Source organism: Bos grunniens, chromosome 19, assembly GCF_055505025.1.
Source record: "Bos grunniens cultivar Pamir isolate PY7600 chromosome 19, Bosgru_T2T1.0, whole genome shotgun sequence".
NCBI classification, from domain to species: domain Eukaryota; kingdom Metazoa; phylum Chordata; class Mammalia; order Artiodactyla; family Bovidae; genus Bos; species Bos grunniens.
The window spans coordinates 57,466,837-57,481,957 of record NC_141183.1 but is presented as its reverse complement, the minus strand read 5'-3'; the positions used below and the strand labels follow the sequence as shown (position 1 = coordinate 57,481,957).

The window sequence follows — 15,121 nt, the reverse complement described above, 5'->3', positions numbered from 1 at the left end:
GCCTTTGCGTTCCCCATGGATGGAATGAGAATGGATCTGTAAAAGTACGAAGTGGAGACGGAAGCCTGCTGAAGGCAACCTGAGGAAGACAGGGTGCTCTCATGTTTTCTCCAGACACAAAGCTTGGGGAGTACTGAAAATTCAGGTTATGCAAAGAGTACAGTGCCCTGTACCAATATCTGGAAGAGATCTTTAATCTGGAGCATTATAAACGCAAGGAACTTTGTTAAAATGAACAGACTGTGGAAACCTTAAAGGCTCAACTCCCTGCCCCAGATAGGCCTTGTGGGTCTAATAAGGACCCAGCCGGGCCTGAGGGGGCCCTCTCTGCCCTAGTCCGGTCCAGTGTTCTGTGGCCTCCAGGGGCTGTCAAACCCTTTCCTTAGCCCCATTCTGTTCTGTTCTGTGCTGGGGCTCCCTTGTTTCCTGGCCTTGAATGTCAGTGCAGGAAGTTACCAGGTTTTACATCTATAATTGCTCAGAATACGTGGCATTAATAAGGGAGCCTCTTCACTCTTTGTAAAGAGTTTTTCCTCTAGTATAGCCTATGGAATTCCTCTCCAGTTATTTATTATCTTCAGGAAGGGTCTCCCCCCTACTCGGTCTCTCTCTCTTTGCTTACCTACTTTATGACTTCCTTTTACACCCTGGGCATTCCATCGCTGTGGCCTCTGTGCTCTCCCAGCACTGTGGTGGGCTGGTTTATATACCTCCCTCGCTTTTCTAACAGAATGAACTAGTTTCCATGTTGAGTTCAGCTGAGAAAAATCTCTGCTGCATGGAAACATAGGCTCTGATACTTGTGTGTGTGTGTGTGTGTGTGTGTGTGTGTGTATGCCACCATCAACTCCCCTCCAGCTGCAGTTGGCCAGAACTTCCCCATTAATTATTTCACATCCCAAACATGAAGGCTACAAGCATTCACAAATTGTAAAACTACACAGACATGTCAAAAAGTCCCGAATGCATATACTGTCAGGGCTACAAGAGAGCTTGGTTACCATTTAATCTAGGTCTTCCATTTGAAGTTTGTGACTACTGAAGCCTGACTTCCTCAGAGTATTTTCTTTGCAGTCTGACCATCTCAGAAAACCACCCTGAATCATTCTGTTCCTCTTTAAATGCATCACAGATAATCTCTATATTCCAACTGTTTCTGTACTTCATGATCCTTCTCTAAGCTTAAAACAATAATTTCTTTTCAATACAGGGCTTGGAGACATCTCCTCTGAAAGAAGTGGTAGGTGTTTCTAAAATGGTGAGGTCTGTGTATTTTTACAGTAACACATGGTTTAGAGCAATGAACAGGATGTTTTTCCCATTGTCGTCATTGTTCAGTCCCTAAGCAGACTGTTTGTGACCCCATAGACTAAAAGCATGCCAGGTTTCCCTGTCCTTCACTAGCTCCTGGAGTTAAATCAAAGTCATGTCCATTGAGTCGGTGATGCCATCCAACCATCTCATCCTCTGTCATCCCTTTCTCCTCCTGCCTTCAATCTTTCCCAGCATCATGTCTTTTCCAATGAGACAGCTCTTCGTATCAGGTGGCCAAAGTATTGGAGCTTCAGCTATGGCATCAGTCCTTCCAATAAATATTCAGGGTTGATTTCCTTTTGGATTGACTGGTTTTATCCTTGCAGTCCAAAGGCCTCTCAAGAGTCTTCTCCAGCACCACAATTGGAAAAGCATCAATTCTTTGTCCCTCAGCTTTCTTTGTAGGCTAAATCTCACATCTGTAAGTGACTACAGGCAACACTATAGCTTTGAGTCTATGGACCTTTGTCTGCAAAGTGATGTCTTTGCTGTTTAATATGCTGTCTGGGTTTGTTATAGCTTTTCTTCCAAGGAGTAAGCATCTTTTAATTTTGTGACTGCCGTCACTGTCTGCAGTGATTTTTGAGCTCAAGAAAATAAATTTGTCACTGTTTCCACTTTTCCCCATCTCAGTCTGTTCAGTTACTCAGTTGTGTCTGACTCTTTGTGACCGCATGGACTGCAGCATGCCAGGCTTCCCTGTCCTGCACCAACTCCTGGAGCCTGCTCAAACTCATGTCCATCGAGTCGGTGATGCCATCCCACCATCTCATCCTCTGTCATCCCCTTCTCCTCCTGCCCTCAATCTTTCCCAGCATCAGGGTCTTTTCCAAGGAGTCAGTTCTTTGCATCAGGTGGTCAAAGTATTGGAGTTTCAGTTTCAGCATCAGTCCTTCCAATCAATATTGAGGACTGATTTCCTTGAGTCACAGACTGGATGGACCTCCTTGCAAGACTCTCAAGAGTCTTCTTTAGCACTCAGCTTTCTTTATAGTCCAACTCTCACATCCATACATCACTACTGGAAAAACCATAGCTTTGACTAGATGGACATTTGTTGGCAAAATAATGCCTCTGCTTTTCAATATGCTATCTAGGTTTGTCATAGTTTTTCTTCCAAGGAGCAAGCATCTTTTAATTTCATGGCTGCAGTCACCATCTGCAGTGATTTTGGAGCCCCCCAAAATAAAGTCTGTCACCATTTCCACTGTTTCCCCATCTATTTGCCATGAAGAGATGGGATGGGATGCCACGCACCTGCTACTAGGTTATCTGAAGAGCTCATGGATAGTTTTTGGGTTTTATTTTTTAAAAAGAATAAGCAGTCTGTTTTATTGAGTGCTCAGAGTAGGAATCCATGGGTATTGAGGATCTCTGGGAACTTGTAAATTTCCTTCTCTGTTCTTTTTGTCCTGTTTCCACAGCCTCATGAGCTGCTGCTTCTTGTGGAAATAGATCATGACCTTCTTCTTCCTCTTCTCCTCCAGGGTGGCTGTAACTGCCTGGTTCTCCAGCCAGCCTCCTGAGCCAGGTGCCCTAGGTGGGGAAACTTCTGCATAAGGTTCAGACGCATGACTCAGAGAGCAGCAGGAACATCATCCACTTTTTTGCCATGGAGTACTGGGATCCCTCAAATGCCCCGAGGCAGTCCAGAGCAGCCTGGCCTCGTGTCGTCCTGGGGGCAACATGCCTGTGGGCAGAGACAGTGGGCTTGCTCAGTGGGGCATGCGAAGACACTGCTGCCCCTGCCAAGCAGGCAGGGTGGTGGCCACAGATGGCAGTGCCTGTGGACTCATCTCATGAGCGGGAAACTTGAACATGAGTGGGAAAAGTCCTCATCACTGGCCTCCTGGACAGCTTGATTGAAAAGCTTGACAGCCTAAGATCCCAATGTTATTCATTGCTGATCAAGAATAGTGTGTCCTTGGGAATTTCAGATGGGTAAAAATTATAATGAGGAGGGAGAGACTGGTATAGGATTTCAAACTTTTTTTGAGCACCCACCTTGAAGAAAAAGCTGAGAATTAATAGTCCTCCCCCTGCCCTGTACACTATTCCAAACTCATTCTACTGAAAAATTCTTCACATTTACGGTTTTATTTTTAATTTTTCTTTTTTTATTTCTTTTTAAAATTTATTTTAATTGGAGGCTAATTACTTTACAATATTGTATTGTTTTTACCATACATCAACATGAATCCACCACGGGTGTACATGTGTTCCCAATCCTGAACCCCCTTCCCAATAATTACATTTAAATTAGGTCTTAGAGAAAGAAGTTGGTGCCTCTTACACTTTTCAGAGTGGTCTGAGAAATGCTATATCAATGCATGTGAGGAAAAAATAAGAAAACAAGATTTTTTACAGTTGTGTTTTTCAATCAATACCTAAAATAGTGACCAGTAGCAAAAACTCACTGGTGCATCCCCAAGCAGGATTCTAGGCCAGTCAGATTCATCTTCCCCCACCTCCCCAAGCTGTGGACTCCACACCACCTCTGCAGACCCCTAGAACAGATAAATAATGTAGGATGAAACAAGCAGACTTTTGATGGGCTTCATTCATGGCTCAGATGGTAAAGAATCTGCCTGCAATGCCTGAGACCTGAGTTTTATCCCAGGGTTGGGAAGATCCCCAAAAGAAGGGAATGGCTACCCACTCCAGTATTCTTGCCTGGAGAATTCCGTGGACAGAGGAGCCTGGCAGGCTACAGTCCATGGGGTCGCAAAGAGTCAGACATGACTGAGCAATTTTCATTCACTTCACTTCACTTCATGAAGGCAAAGAGCATCAGGAAGAAAATATCCACCACTTTGGCAAAGAGGACTCTGGATTCCTGAGAGATGTGAGCTGTGAGTGTGGAGTTTGCAGTCAGTGGAGAGAAATGACTCCCTCTCCCCTGTGCTGCTCAACCCCCTTTGCCCTTCCCCTCCCAGGGCCTTTGACAAAGGGATGCTGCTGCCCCTTCAGCTGACTTCCCTCCTCCCTCCCTTGCACAGCCAACTAGTCACAAATCTGGGGAAGTACCCAGGGAACTGCTCCATACAGACCAAGCAGAAGTGAAGAGACTAAATTTCTCACTAGGAACCCAGTCCCATCTCTTTGTATCTACATGAAGTCTACATGTATCTCCTCCTCCATAGGAGGAGATCTCATCTGTATCCAGATGCCTTAGGAATGATTCCTCCTGAATGAGTTTCTTCTCCCTGTTCCCTCTCGCACTCTGTGAAAATTATCACAGAACAATGATGGTTGGGAATTGGAATGGGCCAAGAATTGGCAAGCAGTAAATGTCATGTCACAGCAGACATTGACAAAGGTCCCATGTGGGTCTCAGCTGGCATCTCTGGGGATAGAGTTAACACGGATGGGACAGATTTTGCATAAATGATGTAATTTTTTTTTCAAAGAACAATTTGATTTATTTAAATCAAAATGAACAAAAAAGCTCCAAATCACCTATGACACCCAATCCACACAAAAATCTGTCCTCTGTATCTATGAGCTTGCTGTCTTTTGCTAAATAAGTACTTAAAAGAACAAGAGTACCACCATCCACAATCATGATTATTTTTTAAAAGAGAGACCACTTGAGAGCAAAAACAAGAAACAGGACATATCCTCTCCACACTGCTTTTATTTTTCATATTTTTTTCAGTGCATCTCTCCAAATCAGCTCAGGTCAGTTCAGTCACTCAGTCGTGTCCTACTCTTTGTGACCCCATGGACTGCAGCACGCCAGACTTCTTGGTTCATCACCAACTCCTGGAGCTTGCTCAAACTCATGTCCATTGAGTCGGTAATGCCATCCAACCATCTCATCCTCTGTCAACCCCTTCTCCTCTTGCCTTCAACCTTGTCTGGCATCAGGGTTTTTTTCAGTGAGTAAGTTCTTCCCATCAGGTGGCCAAAGTATCGGAGTTTCCGTTTCAGCATCAGTCTTTCCAATGAATATTCAGGGTTGATTTCCTTTAGGATTGACTGGTTTGATCTCCTTGCAGTCCAAGGGACTCTCAAGAATCTTCTCCAATACCACAGTTTAAAAGCATCAATTTTACACCACTCAGCTTTCTTTATGGTCCAACTCTCTCATCCATACATGACTACTGGAAAAATCATGGCTTTGACTAGACTCATCCTTGTCAGCAAAGTAATATCTCTGCTTTTAATATGCTGTCTAGGTTTGTCATAGCTTTTTCCCAAGGAGCAAGTGTCTTTTAATTTCATGGCTGCAGTCACCATCTGCAGTGATTTTGGAGCTCAAGAAAAGAAAGTCTGTCACTGTTTCCATTGTTTCCCCATCTATTTGCCATGAAGTGATGGGACTGGATGCCATGATCTTCGTTTCTTGAATGTTGAGTTTTAAGCCAGCTTTTTCACTCTCCTCTTTCACTTTCATCAAGAGGCTCTTTATTTCCTCTTCACTTTCTGCCATAAGGTTGGTGTCATCTGCATATCTAAGGTGATTGCTATTTCACCTGGCAAACTTCATTCCACCTTTTGCTTCATCCAGCCTGGCATTTTGCATGATGTACTCTGCATGTAAGTTAAATAAGCAAGGTGGTAATAAACAGCTTTGATGTATTCCTTTCCCAATTTGGAACCTGTCTGTTGCTCCATGTCCAGTTCTGTTGTTTTTTGATCTGCATACAGATTTCTCGGGAGGCACGTAAGGTGGTCTGGTATTCACATCTCTTTAAGAATTTTCCACAATTTGTTGTGATCTACCCAGTCAAAGGCTTAGTCAGTGAAGCAGAAGTAGGTGTTTTTCTGGAATTCTTTTAATTTTTCTATGATTCTACTGATGTTGGCAATTTGATCTCTGGTTTCTCTGCCTTTTCTAAATCCTGCTTGCACATCTGGAAGTTCTTGGTTCATGTACTGTTGAAGCCTAGTTGGAGAATTTTGATCATGACCTTGCTAGCATGTGAAATAAGTGCAGTTGTGCAGCAGTTTGAACATTCTTTGGCATTGGAATTAAAACTAACCTTTTCCAGTCCTGTGACCACTGCTGAGTTTTCCAAATTTGCTGGCATATTGAGTGCAGCACATTAAGAGCATGGTCTTATAGGATTTGAAATACCTCAGCTGGAATTCAATCACCTCCACTGGCTTTGTTTGTAATGATGCTTCCTAAGGCCCACTGAACTTCACAATCCAGGATATCTGGCCCTTGGTGAGTGATCACACCATCGTGATTATCTGGGCCATTAAGATCTCTTTTGTATATTTCTTCTATGTATTCTTGCCACCTTTCTGAATATCTTCTGCTTCTTTTAGGTCCATACCATTTCTCTCCTTTATTGTGTTCCTCTTTGTATGAAATATCCCTTGGTATCTCTAATTTTCTTGAAGAGATCTCTAGTCTTTCCCATTCTGTTGTTTTCTCTATTTCTTTGCATTGATCACTGAGGAAGGTTTTCTTATTGCTCCTTGCTATTCTTTGGAACTCTGCATCCAGATGGATATATCTTTCTTTTTCTTCTTTGCCTTTCACTTCTCTTCTTTTCTCAGCTCTTTCTAAGGCGTCCTCAGACAACCATTTTTCCCTTTTGAATTTCCTTTTCTTAGGGATAGTCTTGATCACAACATCTTGTGCAATGTCCCAAATCACCATCCATAGTTCTTCAGGTACTCTGTCTATCAGATCTAATCCCTTCAATTTGTTTGTCACTTCCACTGTATAATCATAAGATACCTGAATGGTCTAGTGGTTTTCTCTACTTTCCTCAGTATAAGTCCGAATTTTGCAATAAGGAGTTCACAATCTGAGCCACAGTCAGCTCCCGGTCTTGTTTTAGCTGTCCGTATCAGATCAGATCAGTCGCTCAGTAGTGTCCAACTCTTTGCGACCCCATGAATCACAGCAGGCCAGGCCTCCCTGTCCATCACCAACTCCAAGAGTTCACCCAGACTCACATCCATCGACTCAGCGATGCCATCCAGCCATCTCATCCTCTGTCGTCCCCTTCTCCTCCTGCCCCCAATCCCTCCCAGCATCAGACTCTTTTCCAATGAGTCAGCTCTTCGCATGAGGTGGCCAAAGTACTGGAGTTTCAGCTATAGCATCATTCCTTCCAAAGAAATCCCAGGGCTGGTCTCCTTCAGAATGGACTGGTTGGATCTCCTTGCAGTCCAAGGGACTCTCAAGAGTCTTCTCCAACACCACAGTTCAAAAGCATCAATTCTTTGGCGCTCAGCCTTCTTCACAGTCCAACTCTCACATCCATTCATGACCACAGGAAAAACCATAGCCTTGACTAGATGGACCTTTGTTGGCAAAGTAATGTCTCTGCTTTTGAATATGCTATCTAGGTTGGTCATAAATTTCCTTCCAAGGAGTAAGCGTCTTTTAATTTCATGGCTGCAGTCACCATCTGTAGTGATTTTGGAGACCAGAAAAATAAAGTTTGACACTGTTCCACAGTTTCCCTATCTATTTCCCATGAAGTGATGGGACCAGATGCCATGATCTTCGTTTTCTGAATGTTGAGCTTTAAGCCAACTTTTTCACTCTCCCCTTTCACTTTCATCAAGAGGCTTTTGAGTTCCTCTTCACTTTCTGCCATAAGGGTGGTGTCATCTGCACATCTGAGGTTATTGATATTTCTCCTGGCAATCTGGATTCCAGTTTGTGTTTTTTGCAGTCCAGCATTTCTCATGATGTACTCTGCATATAAGTTAAATGAACAGAGTGACAATATACAGCCTTGACGAACTCCTTTTCCTATTGGAACCAGTCTGTTGTTCCATGTCCAGTTCTAACTGTTGCTTCCTGACCTGCATACACATTTCTCAAGAAATTTGTATGGCCATCATGGTCAACAAAAGAGTCCAAAATGCAGTACTTGGATGCAATCTCAAAAACGACAGATTGATCTCTGTTCATTTCCAAGGCAAACCATTCAATATCACAGTAATCCAAGTCTATGCCCCAACCAGTAATGCTGAAGAAGCTGAAGTTGAACAGTTCTAAAAGGACCTACAAGACCTTTTAGAACTAACACCCAAAAAAGATGTCCTTTTCATTATAGGGGACTGGAATGCAAAAGTAGGAAGTCAAGAAACACCTGGAGTAATCGGCAAATTTGGCCTTGGAATACGGAATGAAGCCGGGCAAAGACTAATAGAGTTTTGCCAAGAAAATGCACTGGTCATAACAAACACCCTCTTCCAACAACCCAAGAGAAGACTCTATACATGGACATCACCAGATGGTCAACACTGAAATCAGATTGATTATATTCTTTGCAGCCAAAGATGGAGAAGCTCTATAGAATCAGCAAAAACAAGACCAGGAGCTGACTGTGGCTCAGACCATGAACTCCTTATTGCCAAATTCAGACTTAAATTGAAGAAAGTAGGGAAAACCACTAGACCATTCAGGTATGACCTAAATCAAATTCCTTATGATTATACAGTGGAAGTGAGAAATAGATTTAAGGGCCTAGATCTGATAGATAGAGTGCCTGATGAACTATGGAATGAGGTTCGTGACACTGTACAGGAGATAGGGATCAAGACCATTCCCATAGAAAAGAAATGCAAAAAAGCAAAACGGCTGTCTGGGGAGGCCTTACAAATAGCTGTGAAAAGAAGAGAAGTGAAAAGCAAAGGAGAAAAGGAAAAATATAAACATCTGAATGCAGAGTTCCAAAGAATAGCAAGAAGAGATAAGAAAGCCTTCTTCAGTAATCAATGCAAAGAGATAGAGGAAAACAACAGAATGAGAAAGACTAGAGATCTCTTCAAGAAAATCAGAGATACCAAAGGAACATTTCATGCAAAGATGGGCTCGATAAAGCACAGAAATGGTATGGACCTAACAGAAGCAGTAGATATTAAGAAGAGATGGCAAGAATACACAGAAGAACTGTACAAAAAAGATCTTCACGACCCAGATAATCACAATGGTGTGATCAGTGACCTAGAGCCAGACATCCTGGAATGTGAAGTCAAGTGGGCCTTAGAAAGCATCACTACGAACAAAGCTAGTGGAGGCGATGAAATTCCAATTGAACTATTCCAAATCCTGAAAGATGATGCTGTGAAAGTGCTGCACTCAATATGCCAGCAAATTTGGAAAACTCAGCAGTGGTCACAGGGCTGGAAAAGGTCAGTTTTCCTTCCAATCCCAAAGAAAGGCAATGCCAAAGAATGCCCAAACTACCACACAATTGCACTCATCTCACTCGCTAGTAAAATAATGCTCAAAATTCTCCAAGCCAGGCTTCAGCAATATGTGAACCTTGAACTTCCTGATGTTCAAGCTGGTTTTAGAAAAGGCAGAGGAACCAGAGATCAAATTGCCAACATCCGCTGGATCATAGAAAAAGCAAGGGAGTTCCAGAAAAACATCTCTTTCTGCTTTATTGACTATGCCAAAGCTGTCTGTATAGAGCTTCTCAATCTTTGACTGCAAAGAATATAATTAGTCTGATTTCAGTATTGACAATCTGATAATGTACACGTGTAGAGTCATTTCTTTTGTTTTTGGAAGAGTGATTTTTCTGTGACCATGTGTTCTTTTGGCAAAACTCTGTTGGCCTTTGCCCTGCTTCATTTTGACCTCCACGGCCCAACTTGCCTGTTACTCAAGGTATCTCTTGACTTCCTACTTTTGCTTTCCAGTCCACTATGATGAAAAGGACATTTTGTTGTTGTTGTTGTTGTTAGTTCTAGAAGGTCTTGTAGGTCTTCATAGAACCATTCAAATTCAGCTTCTTTGGCATTAGTGGTTGGGGCATAGACTTGAATTACTGATCTTAAATAGTTTGCACAGAAAATGAACATAGATAATTCTGTTGCTTTTGAGATTGAATCCAAGCACTGCATTTCAGACTCTTTGTTGACTATGAGGGCTACTCCATTTCTTCTAAGGGATTCTTGCCCACAGTAGTAGATATAATAGTCATCTGAGTTAAATTCACCTATTTCAGTCCATTTTAGTTCACTGTTTCCAAAAATGTCAATGTTCACCCTTGCCATCTCCTATTTGCTACTAAGTCGCTTCAGTCGTGTCTGATTCTGTGCGACCCCATAGACAGCAGCCCACCAGGCTCCGTCATCCCTGGGATTCTCCAGGCAAGAACACTGGAGTGGTTTGCCATTTCCTTCTCCAATGCAAGAAAGTGAAAAGTGAATGTGAAGTCACTCAGCTGTGTCCAACTCTTTGCAACCCCATGAACTGCAGCCCACCAGGCTCCTCTGTCCATGGGATTTTCCAGGCATGAGTACTGGAATGGGGTGCCATTGCTATCTCCTGTTTGGCCACTTTCAATTTATGTTGATTCATGAACTTAACATTCCAGGTTCCTATGCAATATTCTTCTTTATAGCATCGGACTTTGTTTTACCACCACCACATCTATAACTGTGTGTTGTTTTCACTTTGGCTCAGCTTCTTCATTCTTTCTGGAGCTATTTCTCCCCTCTTCTCCAGTAGCACATTGGGCACCTACCATCCTGAGGAGTTCATCTTTCAGTGTCATATCTTTTTGCCTTTTCATGGGGTTCTCAAGGCAAGAATGATGAAGTGGTTTACTATTCCCTTCTCCACGTTTTATCAGAACTCTGCACCATGATCCATCTGTCTTGGGTGGCCCTACATGGTATGGCTCATAGTTTCACTGAATCAGACAAGGCTGTGGTCCACGTGATCAGTTTGGTTATTTATTGTAGACTATCCTGAGTTTCCTGCTCGGGTTCTCACAAGGCTGCCATCAGGATCTCAGTGGGGTGTATTCCTTTCTGGATCTCGGTATCCTCTTCCAAGCTCGTGGGGCTGTCAGCAGAATTCAATTCCTTGTAGCTGTAGGGCTGAGGGCCCCTCTTTCTTTCTAGTTGTCACTGGGGTCCTCTCTTGAGCCTTCTCACAACATTGACTTTTGGAAATCACCAAATCTATATTAATTAATCCAAGAGTCAGAGATGTGACGTATCATGTCAAATCCTATAAAAAATAATGGAGAATACAAATCCTTTGATGTATGTTGGTATTAATTATTGGTAGTATCATGAGGTTCTTTCATGAGGCCAAGGTGTTGTTTATGTCTGAAGATTTCTTGATTATTTGAGAGACAGCATGAGGAAATCAGCATACCCAGACATAAATACCTTGCTCAGAGAATCTCTAATCTTGACACACCTCCAGAAACCACCCCACCTTCATCTTTAAAAGAAGAGTGTGTTCTACAGAATGTTGTATGAAAAGAAATAGTAAATCTGAAAGCATTTAATAACTAGAAAGTGATCTGTAGCTGTGAGATTTTGTCAGTATCTCCAAGATTTATTGTTTAATCAAAACCCCATCAAGACTGTGTTAATCTGCTTGCAGTATTTGATGCAATATCAAAATATGTTCTATGTAGAATACTACTGAGTATTATGTATATGTTAGTGCCTGGCACAAAATAGACACTCTATTATTTTCTGTTCCCTTTACAGAAAATGAAGATCATGGCATCCAGTCCCACCACTTCATGGGAAATAGATGGGGAAACAGTGGAAACAGTGTCAGATTTTATTTTTCTGGGCTCCAAAATTACTACAGATGGTGACTGCAGCCATGAAATTAAAAGACGCTTACTCCTTGGAAGGAAAGTTATGACCAACCTAGATAGCATATTGAAAAGCAGGGACATTACTTTGCCAACAAAGTTCGTCTAGTCAAGGTTATGGTTTTTCCTGTGGTCATGAATGGATGTGAGAGTTGGACTGTGAAGAAGGCTGAGCACCGAAGAATTGATGCTTTTGAACTGTGGTGTTGGAAAAGACTCTTGAGAGTCTCTTGGACTGCAAGGAGATCCAACCAGTCCATTCTGAAGGAGACCAGCCCTGGGATTTCTTTGGAAGGAATGATGCTAAAGCTGAAACTCCAGTACTTTGGCCACCTCATGCGAAGAGTTGACTCATTGGAAAAGAGTCTGATGCTGGGAGGGATTGTGGGCAGGAGGAGAAGGGGACGACAGAGGCTGAGATGGCTGGATGGCATCACTGACTCGATGGACGTGAGTCTGGGTGAACTCTTGGAGTTGGTGATGGACAGGGAGGCCTGGCCTGCTGCGATTCATGGGGTCGCAAAGAGTCGGACACGACCGAGTGACTGATCTGATCTGATTTGATCTTACCCACTGAAAGTACATACTTTGACTCTCTAGCTAACACCAAACATTCTGCAGAATGATAGTCAAGCTGCAATTATGCTTCTGTGATCCTTTTGAAATTTTCTTTGATAAACAAATGGAGAGAAAATCAGAATAATCTCTATGTTATGAAAAATTTCATCCTACTCATTCATCAGCTTTTTCACCTCACTTCTTTCTCTCTCTCTTTGCGCCCTCTACTGACTGCAAGTTTGTATTGATTTAGCAAATTGAACTGATTTGAACAAAGTGAAAGCGAAAGTTGCTCAGTCGTGTCCAACTCTTTGAAACCCCATGGACTATACAGTCCATGGAATTCTCCAAGCCACAATACTGGAATGGGTAGCTGTTCCCTTCTCCCGGGGACCTTCCCAACCCAGGGATCAAACCCAGGTCTCCCGCATTGTAGGCGGATTCTTTACTCAGGTTTCCTGCATTGCAGAAGGATTTTTTACCAATTGAGCTATCAGGGAAGCCCCATTTTGAACAGAAAGATTATAGTTCTCCAGCCTGTGACTATGACTAATATGTACGTTACTTTTCTCACAAAAAAATAGGATCAGGCTGCATATGTTTTCAAAAATGTGCTTTTAGCACTAACTGTGTATGGCAAACATCTTTCCACGTCAACAAATGTATCATCATACCAGCTACATGGTGTTGCGTTGTAAGGATGTCCCATCCTTATGAGAGCAATTTGAGTCTGCCTCAGGTTTTATCGTTGCTATTTTTGCATAATATTTATGCCTCATATTCTCCATGAAGATATGTTAGAAACTAGAGCCAAAATGGATAACACTCCGTAATTAACCCTGGAATCTAAGACAGATACATCAGTACTAAGAGTCACACTACACAGTACTGCCGAATATTTCTCCTGTCAGTTCCCATTCCCGGCGCTGCTTATCTTTTCCTACTAAACTGCACCAAAATATGTCACAAACAAAGAGCAAACTTTTTAAAAGATTTAAAATCTTGTTTGCAATAGGATCCAAGAAGATAGTTCATCTCCAAAATGAGGATTGATTATCATGAATAAGGAAATAATTGAGGTCTGGAAAGATTGAGTGAAAATTAGAAATGTCTTTGGCATGTTCACCTCCTGCTGAAGGATTGAATGCCCTAAATTATACTGAAAAAAAAAAAATCAATTAATGAAGCTGAAAAAAAAAAAAAAAAAAAACAACTTGAGAGCTCTCTGAAGACTCACAGGAAAACAACCAATAATTAAAAATAATGAGAGAAAAGATAAGAAATAAGGAATCCAACAGATGTAATTATGCAAAATAGGAATTCCAGAGCAGGAAATGAAACCAGAAGAACACGATTAACAATTAAATGACAGAAGATATTTTTGAGTTAAAGAAATATTTGTTTGAAGCTTTACAAAGATCCACTAGTGAACTCCGGGAGTTGGTGATGGACAGGGAGGCCTGGCGTGCTGCAATTCATGGGGTCGCAAAGAGTCAGACACGACTGAGCAACTGAACTGAACTGAGCTGAACTGAAGACTTCCTTGGTGGCCCAGTGGATAAGAATTCATCTGCCAATGCAGGAGACACAGGTTCCATCCCTGCTGAAGGAAGATTCCACGTGCTGGGGAATAACTAAGCCCATGCGCCACAACTTCTGAGGCCACGTTCTGGAGCCCAGGAGTTGCAGCGACTGTACCCGTGTGCTGAGGTATGGAAGCCTGCACGCCTAGAGCCCGTGCTCGGCAGCAAGAGAAGCCACTGCATGAAAAGCCCGCGACCCCAACGAAGAGTAGCCCCCACTCACCACAGCTAGAGAAAGCCCGCATGCAGCAACAAAGAGCCAGGGCAACCAAAATAATAAATAATCTTTTAAAAAGGCTCACTAAAAACAAATGAAACACATGCCTAGGTATACTCAGGCAAAATTCTTGAATATAAAAGACAAAGCAAGCTTTTTGCATGAATTGAAGCTTTTAAAACACAGAAAATCATGCATTCTAGAGAAGAACACATATCAAGCTCTTCTTCCTAAACCTAAATGCCAATCATCAATGTTTACAGAACTTTGAGGATGGGTCAAAATTAAGAATTCAAGAATAGTAAAAACATAGCTTAAAAGAGCTAAAACTGAACAATAAAAGCATGGTTTTCCTCAGTGTGTATGCTCAGCAGTGGGATTGCTGGATCATAAGGCAGTTCTATTTCCAGTTTTCTAAGGAATCTCCACACTGTTCTCCATAGTGGCTGTACTAGTTTGCATTCCCACCAACAGTGTAAGAGGGTTCCCTTTTCTCCACACTCTCTCCAGCATTTATTGTTTGTAGACTTGGATCGCAGCCATTCTGACTGGAGTGAAATGGTACCTCATAGTGGTTTTGATTTGCATTTCTCTGATAATGAGTGATGTTGAGCATCTTTTCATGTGTTTGTTAGCCATCTGTAGGTCTTCTTTGGAGAAATGTCTATTTAGTTCTTTGGTCCATTTTTTGATTGGGTCATTTATTTTTCTGGAATTGAGCTGTACGAGTTGCTTGTATATTGAAAGAGACACGTGTACCCCAATGTTCATTGCAGCACTGTTTATAATAGCCAGGACATGGAAGCAACCTAGATGTCCATCAGCGGATGAATGGATAAGAAAGCTGTGGTACTTTTACACAATGGAGTATTACTCAGCCATTAAAAAGA

General features: G+C 42.2%; 1 non-coding gene across 1 annotated transcript; it reads right to left on the bottom strand.

The window, feature by feature from the left end:
- Positions 1-3,078: 3,078 nt before the first annotated feature.
- LOC147352777 (small nucleolar RNA Z195/SNORD33/SNORD32 family) lies at positions 3,079-3,163 on the bottom strand. The gene has a single exon (XR_015148512.1). It is a non-coding gene; the product is annotated as a small nucleolar RNA Z195/SNORD33/SNORD32 family (small nucleolar RNA).
- Positions 3,164-15,121: the final 11,958 nt, after the last annotated feature.